Genomic DNA, 12429 nt, shown 5'->3' with positions numbered 1-12429 from the left:
ACTGTGTGGAAGGGACTAGTTGTATAGACATCATACTATGTGGAGGGCTATTTGTCGGGCCACCATACTATGTGGAGGGCTATTTGTCGGGCCACCATACTACGTGGAGGACTATTTGTCGGGCCATCATACTATGTGGAGGGGACTAGTTGTATAGACATCATACTATGTGGAGGGCTATTTGTGGGGCCATCATACTGTGTGGAGGGGACTAGTTGTATAGACATCATACTATTTGAGGGCTATTGGTGGGGTAATCATACTATGTGGAGGACTATTGTGGGGCCATCATACTATGTGGAGGGCTATTTGTAGGGCCACCATACTATGTGGAGGGGACTAGTTGTATAGACATCATACTATGTGGAGGGCTATTTGTGGGGTCATCATACTGTGTGGAGGGGACTAGTTGTATAGACATCATACTATGTGGAGGGCTATTTGTGGGGCCATCATACTGTGTGGAGGGGACTAGTTGTATAGACAACATACTATGTGGAGGACTATTTGTGGGGTCATCATACTATGTGGAGGGCTATTTGTGGGGCCATCATACTATGTGGAGGGCTATTTGTGGGGCCATCATACTATGTGGAGGGCTATTTGTGGGGCCATCATACTATGTGGAGGGCTATTTGTGGGGTCATCATACTATGTGGAGGGCTATTGTGGGGTCATCATTCTATGTGGAGAGCTATTTGTAGGGCCACCATACTATGTGGAGGGCTGTTTGTAAGGCCATCATACTATGTGAAGGGCTATTTGTCGGGCCACCATACTATGTGGAGGACTATTTGTGTGGTCATCATACTATGTGGAGGACTATTTGTGGGGCCATCATACTATGTGGAGGGCTATTGTGGGGCCATCATACTATGTGGAGGGCTATTGTGGGGCCATCAGACTATGCGGAGGGCTATTGTGGGGCCACCATACTATGCGGAGGGCTATTGTGGGGCCACCATACTATGTGGAGGGCTATTTGTCGGGCCACCATACTATGTGGAGGACTATTTGTGGGACCATCATACTATGTGGAGGACTATTTGTGGGGCCATCATACTATGTGGAGGACTATTTGTGGGGCCATCATACTATGTGGAGGACTATTTGTGGGGACATCATACTATGTGGAGGGCTATTGTGGGGTCATCATACTATGTGGAGGGCTATTTGTAGGGCCATCATACTATGTGGAGGGCTATTTGTGGGGTCATCATACTATGTGGAGGGCTATTGTGGGGTCATCATTCTATGTGGAGAGCTATTTCTAGGGCCACCATACTATGTGGAGGGCTGTTTGTAAGGCCATCATACTATGTGAAGGGCTATTTGTCGGGCCACCATACTATGTGGAGGGCTATTTGTCGGGCCACCATACTATGTGGAGGGCTATTTGTGGGGCCATCATACTATGTGGAGGGCTATTTGTGGTGACATCATACTATGTGGAGGGTTATTGTGGGGCCACCATACTATGTGGAGGACTATTTGTGGGGCCATCATACTATGTGGAGGGCTATTTGTGGGACCATCATACTATGTGGAGGGCTATTTGTGGGGCCATCATACTATGTGGAGGACTATTTGTGGGGACATCATACTATGTGGAGGGCTATTGTGGGGTCATCATACTATGTGGAGGGCTATTTGTGGGGCCATCATACTATGTGGAGGGCTATTTGTGGGGTCATCATACTATGTGGAGGGCTATTGTGGGGTCATCATTCTATGTGGAGAGCTATTTCTAGGGCCACCATACTATGTGGAGGGCTGTTTGTAAGGCCATCATACTATGTGAAGGGCTATTTGTCGGGCCACCATACTATGTGGAGGGCTATTTGTCGGGCCACCATACTATGTGGAGGGCTATTTGTGGGGCCATCATACTATGCGGAGGGCTATTGTGGGGCCACCATACTATGTGGAGGGCTATTTGTCGGGCCACCATACTATGTGGAGGACTATTTGTGGGACCATCATACTATGTGGAGGACTATTTGTGGGACCATCATACTATTTGAAGGACTATTTGTGGGGCCATCATACTATGTGGAGGGCTATTTGTGGGGTCATCATACTATGTGGAGGGCTATTTGTGGGGACATCATACTATGTGGAGGGCTATTTGTGGGGCCATCATACTAAGTGGAGGGCTATTTGTGGGACCATCATACTATGTGGAGGACTATTTGTGGGGCCATCATACTATGTGGAGGACTATTTGTGGTGACATCATACTATGTGGAGGGCTATTGTGGGGCCACCATACTATGTGGAGGGCTATTTGTGGGACCATCATACTATGTGGAGGGCTATTTGTGGGGCCATCATACTATGTGGAGGACTATTTGTGGGGACATCATACTATGTGGAGGGCTATTTGTGGGGCCACCATGCTATGTGGAGGACTATTTGTGGGGCCATCATACTATGTGGAGGGCTATTTGTGGGACCATCATACTATGTGGAGGGCTATTTGTGGGGCCATCATACTATGTGGAGGGCTATTTGTGGGGCCATCATACTATGTGGAGGACTATTTGTGGGGCCATCATACTATGTGGAGGGCTATTTGTGGGGCCATCATACTATGTGGAGGACTATTTGGTGGGGCCATCATACTATGTGGAGGGCTGTTTGTGGGACCATCATACTATGCGGAGGGCTATTGTGGGGCCACCATACTATGTGGAGGGCTATTTGTGGGGCCATCATACTATGTGGAGGACTATTTGTGGGGCCATCATACTATGTGGAGGGCTATTGTGGGGCCATCATACTATGCGGAGGGCTATTGTGGGGCCACCATACTATGTGGAGGGCTATTTGCTATTTGTCGGGCCACCATACTATGTGGAGGGCTACTTGAGGGGCCACCATACTATGTGGAGGGCTATTTGTGGGGCCATCATGTAACAGATTACTATTGCGCCCCCTATGGTAAAGAAAACGCTAGAGCTCATTGTGAATTGGCCGCTCCTGTAAGCAGGTGGCCACATAATCCCGACCCTGCCGCATACAACCTGGACCATCACATGAAATAAGAAGGTAGCACAGGTCCTTGACTTCTACTTGACTACGATACATTTACAACACTGGAACAGCGCCATCTAGTGACTAAACTATTGTGAAAATAATCAGGATCAATGGAAGCTTGTAAGATGATAATGTCAACAAAATGTAAAACGCGTCCTATTCCACGCTGACATGCTTTTCATTATGAATGGAAGGAAAGACAATGCCTTGCCATCTTCCCTTCATCTATGCCATGGGTTGATGTGGCCAAAGTATTTAGATGTAGGACTAGGGCAAGAAACTGAACCTTTGCCCCTAGGAGATAGATAGCCTAGCTACACTGTCAGATGTAGCAGAGCAGATTGTATTATGTAGCAGATCTACGACTGTCAGATGTAGCAGATCTACGACTGTCAGATGTAGTACTGGGATTGTATGATGGAGGACGTATGAAGTTCCTGATACAGTACACAATTTTCAAAGTATGCAGTTAGAGGATGGGTGTAGCAGTGCTGAGGTTGTCAGATGGGCCAGGTAAGGGCCGCTCTGCAGATATAAGACAGAGTGGTCTGGAGACTGTCAGGTGGGGCAGTTATAGGTTACAAGTAGCAAAGCAAGGGCTGTCTGATAGAGACAGTCATCTGGAAGGATGGTGAGATGTAGCAGAGCTGGTATTGATGGAGCAGATCTACGATTATCAGATGTAGCAGGGCTGAGTTTGATGGAGCAGGTATTTGATTATCAGATTGATGGAGCAGATATTTGATTATCAGATGTAGCAGAGCTGAGATTGATGGAGCAGGTATATGATTGTCAGTTGAAGTAGATCTAATGCTGCCAAAGTTTAGATTGTATATAGTTATAAGACAGATGTAGCAGAGTTGACTTTGTTGCAGAGCTGAGATTGTCAAAAGCCTAAACTGCTACAGGACTGTCAGTTATAGATGGCCTTGAGATTTTCCTGAAGTAGCAGATATGAGAATGTCAGATTTAGCAAAGCCAAGACTGTCTGATAGAGCAGAGCTGGGATTGTCCAGTGGAACAGATATAAGATTGTCAGACGGAGCAGTGCTGAGATTGTCAGATGTAGCAGAGCTGAGATTGCCTAGTGGGACACATATAAGATTGTCAGATGTAGCAGGGCTGAGATTGTCAGATGTAGCAGAGCTGAGAATGTCAGATGTAGCAGGGCTGAGCTTGTCCAGTGGAACAGATATAAGATTGTCAGATGTAGCAGAGCTGATATTGCCTAGTGGAACACATATAAGATTGTCAGATGTAGTAGAGCTGAGCTTGTCTAGTGGAACAGATATAAGATTGTCAGATGTAGCAGAGCTGAGATTGCCTATTGGGACACATAAGATTGTCAGATGTAGCAGAGCTGAGATTGTCAGATGTAGCGGGGCTGAGAATGTCAGATGTAGCAGAGCTGAGAATGTCAGATGTAGCGGGGCTGAGCTTGTCCAGTGGAACAGATATAAGATTGTCAGATGTAGCAGAGCTGAGATTGTCAGATGTAGCAGAGCTGAGATTGCCTAGTGGAACACATATAAGATTGTCAGATGTAGCAGAGCTGAGAATGTCAGATGTAGCAGAGCTGAGCTTGTCCAGTGAAACAGATATAAGATTGTCAGATGTAGCAGAGCTGAGAATGTCAGATGTAGCAGAGCTGAGCTTGTCCAGTGGAACAGATATAAGATTGTCAGATGTAGCAGAGCTGAGATTGTCAGATGTAGCAGTGCTGAGATTGTCAGATGTAGCAGAGCTGAGCTTGTCCAGTGGAACAGATATAAGATTGTCAGATGTAGCAGAGCTGAGATTGTCAGATGTAGCAGTGCTGAGATTGTCAGATGTAGCAGAGCTGAGCTTGTCCAGTGGAACAGATATAAGATTGTCAGATGTAACAGATATAATGACGCCAGAGCTCAATGGGTCACCAGCAATCATTTCCAACACTCAAAGTTACGATGACTCCAAATAACTCACCTGCAGTCCTATGTAACCCCCCCAAATCCTCCTATGTAACACAATCCCACCCGATTTTGACCCAATTTTCCTTGCTCCCACACGACGGACAAACTTTTCCCAAACTTTCCCTTCCCTTTGTAACTCCACATCCATAAAAGAGATACAAAAACCATAAAAAGGAAACACAATAAGAAACAACACAAAATGATACAAGCGTAAAATAATACAATAAAAAACAGCAGAAATACCTCTGATAAAACCCAGGGAGCCGCTTCCTTCTCTTCCTCCCTCATCTTGTGTAACTTGAGAAAAAAGCAGGGATGGGAATCAGCATCTGGATCCATCTCCTCCTCCTCCTCCTCCTCTTCGTCCCTTTTGTTAAACTTCCAAATCCCCTTAGAAGATGGAAAAAAACTTTTCCCTGCCCTGAAATCTTCTTCTCCTTCTCCTTCAGAGTAATGGCCGGGGGCTGCCTGATCCCTACTCTTCCCCAGCGGCCTCCCCTCCTCCATACATCCTGTAGCCTTTATTTCCCTGTTGATAATGGATATTTTTTTTCCCTCTGTGATTGCTGGAAATTCTTCTGCTCTCTCTGTCTCTGTTTCCTCCTCTCTCCTCCTCCTCCTCCTGCTTCCCACCCTGCAAGCCTGACCCATTCTGACTTCTTCATCTGCAGCTGGCTGGGGAAAGGTTCCATCTCTATGGCAACCGGTAGCCCCCAGAATGCAGGACTGGAATTACAGTTGTGTGTGTGTGGGGTAATTTAACCATTTTTATCCAATAGGGGAGGACACTAAAAAAAAAAAAAAAAAAAAACAATATGGGATATATATATAATTTATTTTTTATTTATTTATCTTTTTTTTTTTTTTTTTGGGGGGGGTGTTAAAGGAACCTAGGGGGTAGTTAAAAAATGATTTAACTATTTTTTTATCCAATGGGGGCACTACAAAAAAAACCTATTTGGGTCAACCCTGGGAGATAAAGGCATTTTGTATATATATTTCTTATTTTTGTATTATTTGGTTGGGGGGATGGGTTAGAGGACCCTAGAGGGTGGTTAGAAAATGATTTAACTATTTTTTATCCAATGGGGGCACCACAAAAAAAAACAGTCAGGGTCATCCCTGGGAGATAATGGCATTATATATATATATATATATATATATATATTTTTTAATATATTTTTTATTTTGTGGGAGGAGGGGAATGGGTTAAAGGACCCTAGGGGTAGTTATCAAAGTGGGGTTCAATAGTCCAACCGGCTGCCTGCTGTAGTGATTGGAAAAGGAAAAAAAATGTAAAACAAAAATAGAAACAAAATTACACAAAAAAAACCCATTAAAAGTGAATATAAAATTTCATTCATAGTTTTCGGAACTGGGCGGATTGCAAAAAAAAAAAAAGATTTTTTTTCCCCATTAAAAAAAAAGAATATTTAAAAGAAAAAAAAGTAAAATAAAAAAGTAACAAAATGACAATAGATAATGAATGAAACTTTTGTCAACTATTTATTTATTTGTCTTCGGAGCTGGGCGGATTCCCCCCCCCAAAAAAAAAGTGTGCTTTTTTTTACTTTCTCTATTTTAATTTTTTTTTTTCTTATGTGAAAATATTTTTTAGGATCGGTAAAAATAAAAAAAAATATAAAATATGCGAAAAAAAAAATGATGGAAATGGAATCATTTGAATTCCATTCAGCGCGTGACTAGTGAAGCCGGTGATTGTCTGCAGCGGTCACATGAATGATCCACAGGTGCGGTGGGGACTGATGGATCAGCTGCTCTGCATAATATTTGATACTCGAATGTCCAGAAAACAATGTGAGGACTCTTCTTTCTAAGGATCGATGGGGGTCCCAACAATAGGAATACCCCTTTAAGGAATAAGTTGCTAAGAATGGGGGGTCTCTATAAGTCAAGAGTGGACTAGAAGACCTGGAGCCTTCCTGGATTACATGCCCATTCATTTAAAGGGGTTGTCCGGGGCTTAATCTGGGCAGCGATCAGTTTCCCTGCAGCACCCCCGCAGGGGAAATGAAGTATTACACAATTAATATTTAAAGGGGTTCTCCAGGATTTTAACACTTAGGATAGGTCATCAATGTCTGATCTGTGGGGGTGCGACACCCGGATCCTCCGCCGATCAGCTGTTCCCGATGTCGGGAATAAAAGGGGTCCATATCAGAATAAAAAAAAAATAAAGGGTTTACTTTTTTCAAGGAAACAGCGCCACCCTTCTCCAATGGCAGCGTCTGGTATTGCAACTCTGTCACTAAAATACCGGTTACGGATCGCATCCATATGTAGGCTTAGGAGGGATTGAGCAATTCCGGAGGTTGTCCCCCAGAAATTAGTGGTACATGGAGGAAGGTAGCCTGAAACGAGACCCCCGCCGTGCGTCAGAGAGGGGTTTTATTGGTCAGGAAAATTTGGAAAAGGACTTCAAGAGATGGTGGAACTTTTTTTTGATGGGGGTTCTGAGATGTAATTTGACAGTGATACAGTCATCCCCTCCCAAAAAAAGGAAAATCTCTGCTGACCCCTAGTGGCAAAAATCAAGAACTACCAAAAACAATACCGGCTCCCCCAGTCATTAGGAAGGAGGCAGTGTACTCCAATATTACTAGCAGGGACCCAGTGCAACCATAGGGCCAAGAGGGGACCGGATCAGCAGCATGCATGGAGGACAGGAGGCCCTACAGTCTGCCATGGGCCGTCCTTATAGGCAGTATTCAGAAAGAGGAAATATTTCACACTCTACTCATGTTCTATTAAACTTCCTATAAAAAGTCCCAGACAATCCCTTTAAGAGCATCATTTACATATATGTATAGATCACCCATCATTATCATTCTTCACTGGATCAACACTACCCTGCACTACAGAGCCCTCTAGTAGCTAATATTTGGAATTATTTTTAGGTTGTATGTTAAAAAATTGAGTGCAGCTCTGGGGTATAATACAGGATGTAACTCAGGATCAGTAATGTAATGTATGTACACAGTGACTGCACCAGCAGAATAGTGAGTGCAGCTCTGGAGTATAATACAGGAGGTAACTCAGGATCAGTAATGTAATGTGGACAGTGACTGCACCAGCAGAATAGTGAGTGCAGCTCTGGAGTATAATACAGGAGGTAACTCAGGATCAGTAATGTAATGTATGTGCACAGTGACTGCACCAGCAGAATAGTGAGTGCAGCTCTGGAGTATAATACAGGAGGTAACTCAGGATCAGTAATGTAATGTATGTGCACAGTGACTGCACCAGCAGAATAGTGAGTGCAGCTCTGGGGTATAATACAGGAGGTAACTCAGGATCAGTAATGTAATATATGTAGACAGTGACTGCACCAGCAGAATAGTGAGTGCAGCTCTGGGGTATAATACAGGATGTAACTCAGGATCAGTAATGTAATATATGTAGACAGTGACTGCACCAGCAGAATAGTGAGTGCAGCTCTGGAGTATAATACAGGATGTAACTCAGGATCAGTAATGTAATATATGTAGACAGTGACTGCACCAGCAGAATAGTGAGTGCAGCTCTGGGGTATAATACAGGATGTAACTCAGGATCAGTAATTTAATGTATGTACACAGTGACTGCACCAGCAGAATAGTGAGTGCAGCTCTGGAGTATAATACAGGATGTAACTCAGGATCAGTAATGTAATATATGTAGACAGTGACTGCACCAGCAGAATAGTGAGTGCAGCTCTGGGGGTATAATACAGGATGTAACTCAGGATCAGTAATGTAATGTATGTACACAGTGACTGCACCAGCAGAATAGTGAGTGCAGCTCTGGAGTATAATACAGGAGGTAACTCAGGATCAGTAATGTAATATATGTAGACAGTGACTGCACCAGAAGAATAGTGAGTGCAGCTCTGGAGTATAATACAGGAGGTAACTCAGGATCAGTAATGTAATATATGTAGACAGTGACTGCACCAGCAGAATAGTGAGTGCAGCTCTGGGGTATAATACTGGATGTAACTCAGGATCAGTAATTTAATGTATGTACACAGTGACTGCACCAGCAGAATAGTGAGTGCAGCTCTGGAGTATAATACAGGATGTAACTCAGGATCAGTAATGTAATATATGTAGATAGTGACTGCACCAGCAGAATAGTGAGTGCAGCTCTGGGGTATAATACAGGATGTAACTCAGGATCAGTAATGTATGTACCCAGTGACTGCACCAGCAGAATAGTGAGTGCAGCTCTGGAGTATAATACAGGATGTAACTCAGGATCAGTAATGTAATATATGTAGACAGTGACTGCACCAGCAGAATAGTGAGTGCAGCTCTGGGGTATAATACAGGATGTAACTCAGGATCAGTAATGTATGTACACAGTGACTGCACCAGAAGAATAGTGAGTGCAGCTCTGGAGTATAATACAGGAGGTAACTCAGGATCAGTAATGTAATATATGTAGACAGTGACTGCACCAGCAGAATAGTGAGTGCAGCTCTGGGGTATAATACTGGATGTAACTCAGGATCAGTAATGTAATGTATGTACACAGTGGCTGCACCAGCAGAATAGTGAGTGCAGCTCTGGAGTATAATACAGGATGTAACTCAGGATCAGTAATGTAATATATGTAGACAGTGACTGCACCAGCAGAATAGTGAGTGCAGCTCTGGGGTATAATACAGGATGTAACTCAGGATCAGTAATGTATGTACACAGTGACTGCACCAGCAGAATAGTGAGTGCAGCTCTGGAGTATTATACAGGAGGTAACTCAGGATCAGTAATGTAATGTATGTACACAGTGACTGCACCAGAAGAATAGTGAGTGCAGCTCTGGGGTATAATACAGGAGGTAACTCAGGATCAGTAATGTAATGTATGTACACAGTGACTGCACCAGAAGACTAGTGAGTGCAGCTCTGGGGTATAATACAGGATGTAACTCAGGATCAGTAAGGTAATGTATGTACACAGTGACTGCACCAGCAGAATAGTGAGTGCAGCTCTGGAGTATAATACAGGAGGTAACTCAGGATCAGTAATGTAATGTATGTACACAGTGACAGCACCAGAAGAATAGTGAGTGCAGCTCTGGGGTATAATACAGGATGTAACTCAGGATCAGTAAGGTAATGTATGTACACAGTGACTGCACCAGCAGAATAGTGAGTGCAGCTCTGGAGTATAATACAGGAGGTAACTCAGGATCAGTAATGTAATGTATGTACACAGTGACTGCACCAGAAGAATAGTGAGTGCAGCTCTGGAGTATAATACAGGATGTAACTCAGGATCAGTAATGTAATGTATGTACACAGTGACAGCACCAGAAGAATAGTGAGTGCAGCTCTGGAGTATAATACAGGATGTGACTCAGGATCAGTAATGTAATGTATGTACACAGTGACTGCACCAGCAGAATAGTGAGTGCAGCTCTGGGGTATAATACAGGATGTAACTCAGGATCAGTAATGTAATGTATGTACACAGTGACTGCACCAGCAGAATAGTGAGTGCAGCTCTGGGGTATTATACAGGAGGTAACTCAGGATCAGTAATGTAATGTATGTACACAGTGACTGCACCAGAAGAATAGTGAGTGCAGCTCTGGGGTATAATACAGGAGGTAACTCAGGATCAGTAATGTAATGTATGTACACAGTGACTGCACCAGAAGACTAGTGAGTGCAGCTCTGGGGTATAATACAGGATGTAACTCAGGATCAGTAAGGTAATGTATGTACACAGTGACTGCACCAGCAGAATAGTGAGTGCAGCTCTGGAGTATAATACAGGAGGTAACTCAGGATCAGTAATGTAATGTATGTACACAGTGACTGCACCAGAAGAATAGTGAGTGCAGCTCTGGAGTATAATACAGGATGTAACTCAGGATCAGTAATGTAATGTATGTACACAGTGACAGCACCAGAAGAATAGTGAGTGCAGCTCTGGAGTATAATACAGGATGTGACTCAGGATCAGTAATGTAATGTATGTACACAGTGACTGCACCAGCAGAATAGTGAGTGCAGCTCTGGAATATTTTGTAGGATATAACTGAGTATTACTATAACTGGTATACTGTATGTATGGAGAGGTTATTTTTGGATCACTGGGGGTCTCAGCTCCTGGACTTCTGGCAATCATACACTATCCTGCACATAGGACATAAGTGTAGATTTTAGAATGACCTCCTTGTAATGATCTGACCGGGGTCATTTCTGGAGGCAACAGATTTATCAGCAGATCCACTGCAGCTCATAATCTTGTAATGTGACCACTTCCCGACCCCACAATATGGCATCTGTGGTGCCTGGCCGACTCCCGCTGCCCACCGGTCACCACCACACTACAGGCTGACATAGAGATCCAGCGATTCCTGGAGCAGAAGACACCAAAATCACCGGAAGGCACTAAAATATAGTGATTTATTCCTTGTCCATAGAATGCTGTGTACAGGATGTAATCATATATTACTAGGATACAACATAGAATTGTGACCTGAGTGTGATGTTACCGGAAAGAGAGAGGAGAGAGAAGAGGAGAGAGGACAGAGAGAAGAGAGAGAGGAGAAAGGAGAGAGAGGAGAGAGAAGAGGAGAGAGAAGAGGAGAGAGAAGAGGAGAGAGGAGAGAAGAGGAGAAAGGAGAGAGAGGAGATGAAAGAGTGAGAGAGAGGAGAGAGGACAGAGAGGAGAGAGAAGAGGAGAGAGAAGAGGAGAAAGGAGAGAGAGGAGAGAGGAGAGAAGAGGAGAAAGGACAGAGATGAGAGAGGAGAGAGAAAAGAGAGGGGAAAGAGAGCGAGGAGAGAAGAGGAGAAAGGACAGAGATGAGAGAGGAGAGAGAAAAGAGAGGGGAAAGAGAGCGAGGAGAGAAGAAAGGAGAGAAGAGAGGAGAGAGGAAAAAAGAGAGGAGAAAGGAGAGAAGAGGAGAGATAGGAGAGAGAAAAGAGAGGGGAGAGAAAAGAGAGGGGAGAGAAAAGAGAGGGGAGAGAGAAGAGAGGGATAGAAGAGAGGAGAAAGGAGAGAGAGGAGTAGAGAGGAAAGATAGGAGAGAGAGAAGAGGAGAGAGGAGAGAGAGAATAGAGAGAGAAGAGAGAGAATAGAGAGGAGATGGAGGATAGACTAGACAGACAGAGAGATGGAGCATGGCGAGCAGAGGCTGGGGCTCCTGTATTAGGACGATGTTTGGGCCCTTGCAGTCCGGTGGCCCCTCATTATGAACACTCCCAGCTGCTTTGGAGGCTCCTGTGGCCCCTTGCACTTCTTGGCCCCTGGATATAAGCATTAGCTATAGACAGTTCCTCACCTCCCCTCTCTCAGACTCTGCAGCCCCCCAGTCTCTGATTAGTGGGGTCCAGGCTACACTTGGGCAGCACTAATGGTGACTGACAGAGCGGTGACTCCGGGCCGGTCATTTAGCTCTGGCTCCTGAGCGCCCCCTGGTGTCG

General features: G+C 44.4%; 1 protein-coding gene across 2 annotated transcripts in view; it reads right to left on the bottom strand.

Moving 5' to 3' along the window:
* The window catches only part of DENND2A (DENN domain containing 2A), an 82524-nt gene extending 70103 nt beyond the window's left edge, over positions 1–12421 (bottom strand). Inside the window, exon 1 of one of the 2 annotated variants that reach the window (XM_073567610.1) lies at positions 12288–12421. The gene's annotated coding sequence lies outside the window, so the exon portion shown is untranslated. Of the gene's footprint in view, positions 1–5234; positions 5564–12287 lie in introns of those variants that run through there. The other variant, XM_073567608.1, reaches the window with a different exon arrangement.
* Between the last annotated feature and the right edge of the window lie 8 nt (positions 12422–12429).

Source organism: Dendrobates tinctorius, unplaced genomic scaffold, assembly GCF_039654945.1.
Source record: "Dendrobates tinctorius isolate UK_male_01 unplaced genomic scaffold, ASM3965494v1 ptg000020l, whole genome shotgun sequence".
In the NCBI taxonomy this organism is placed as follows: domain Eukaryota; kingdom Metazoa; phylum Chordata; class Amphibia; order Anura; family Dendrobatidae; genus Dendrobates; species Dendrobates tinctorius.
The sequence above is the reverse complement of the archived record's forward strand: the minus strand, read 5'-3'. Positions and strand labels throughout refer to the sequence as shown.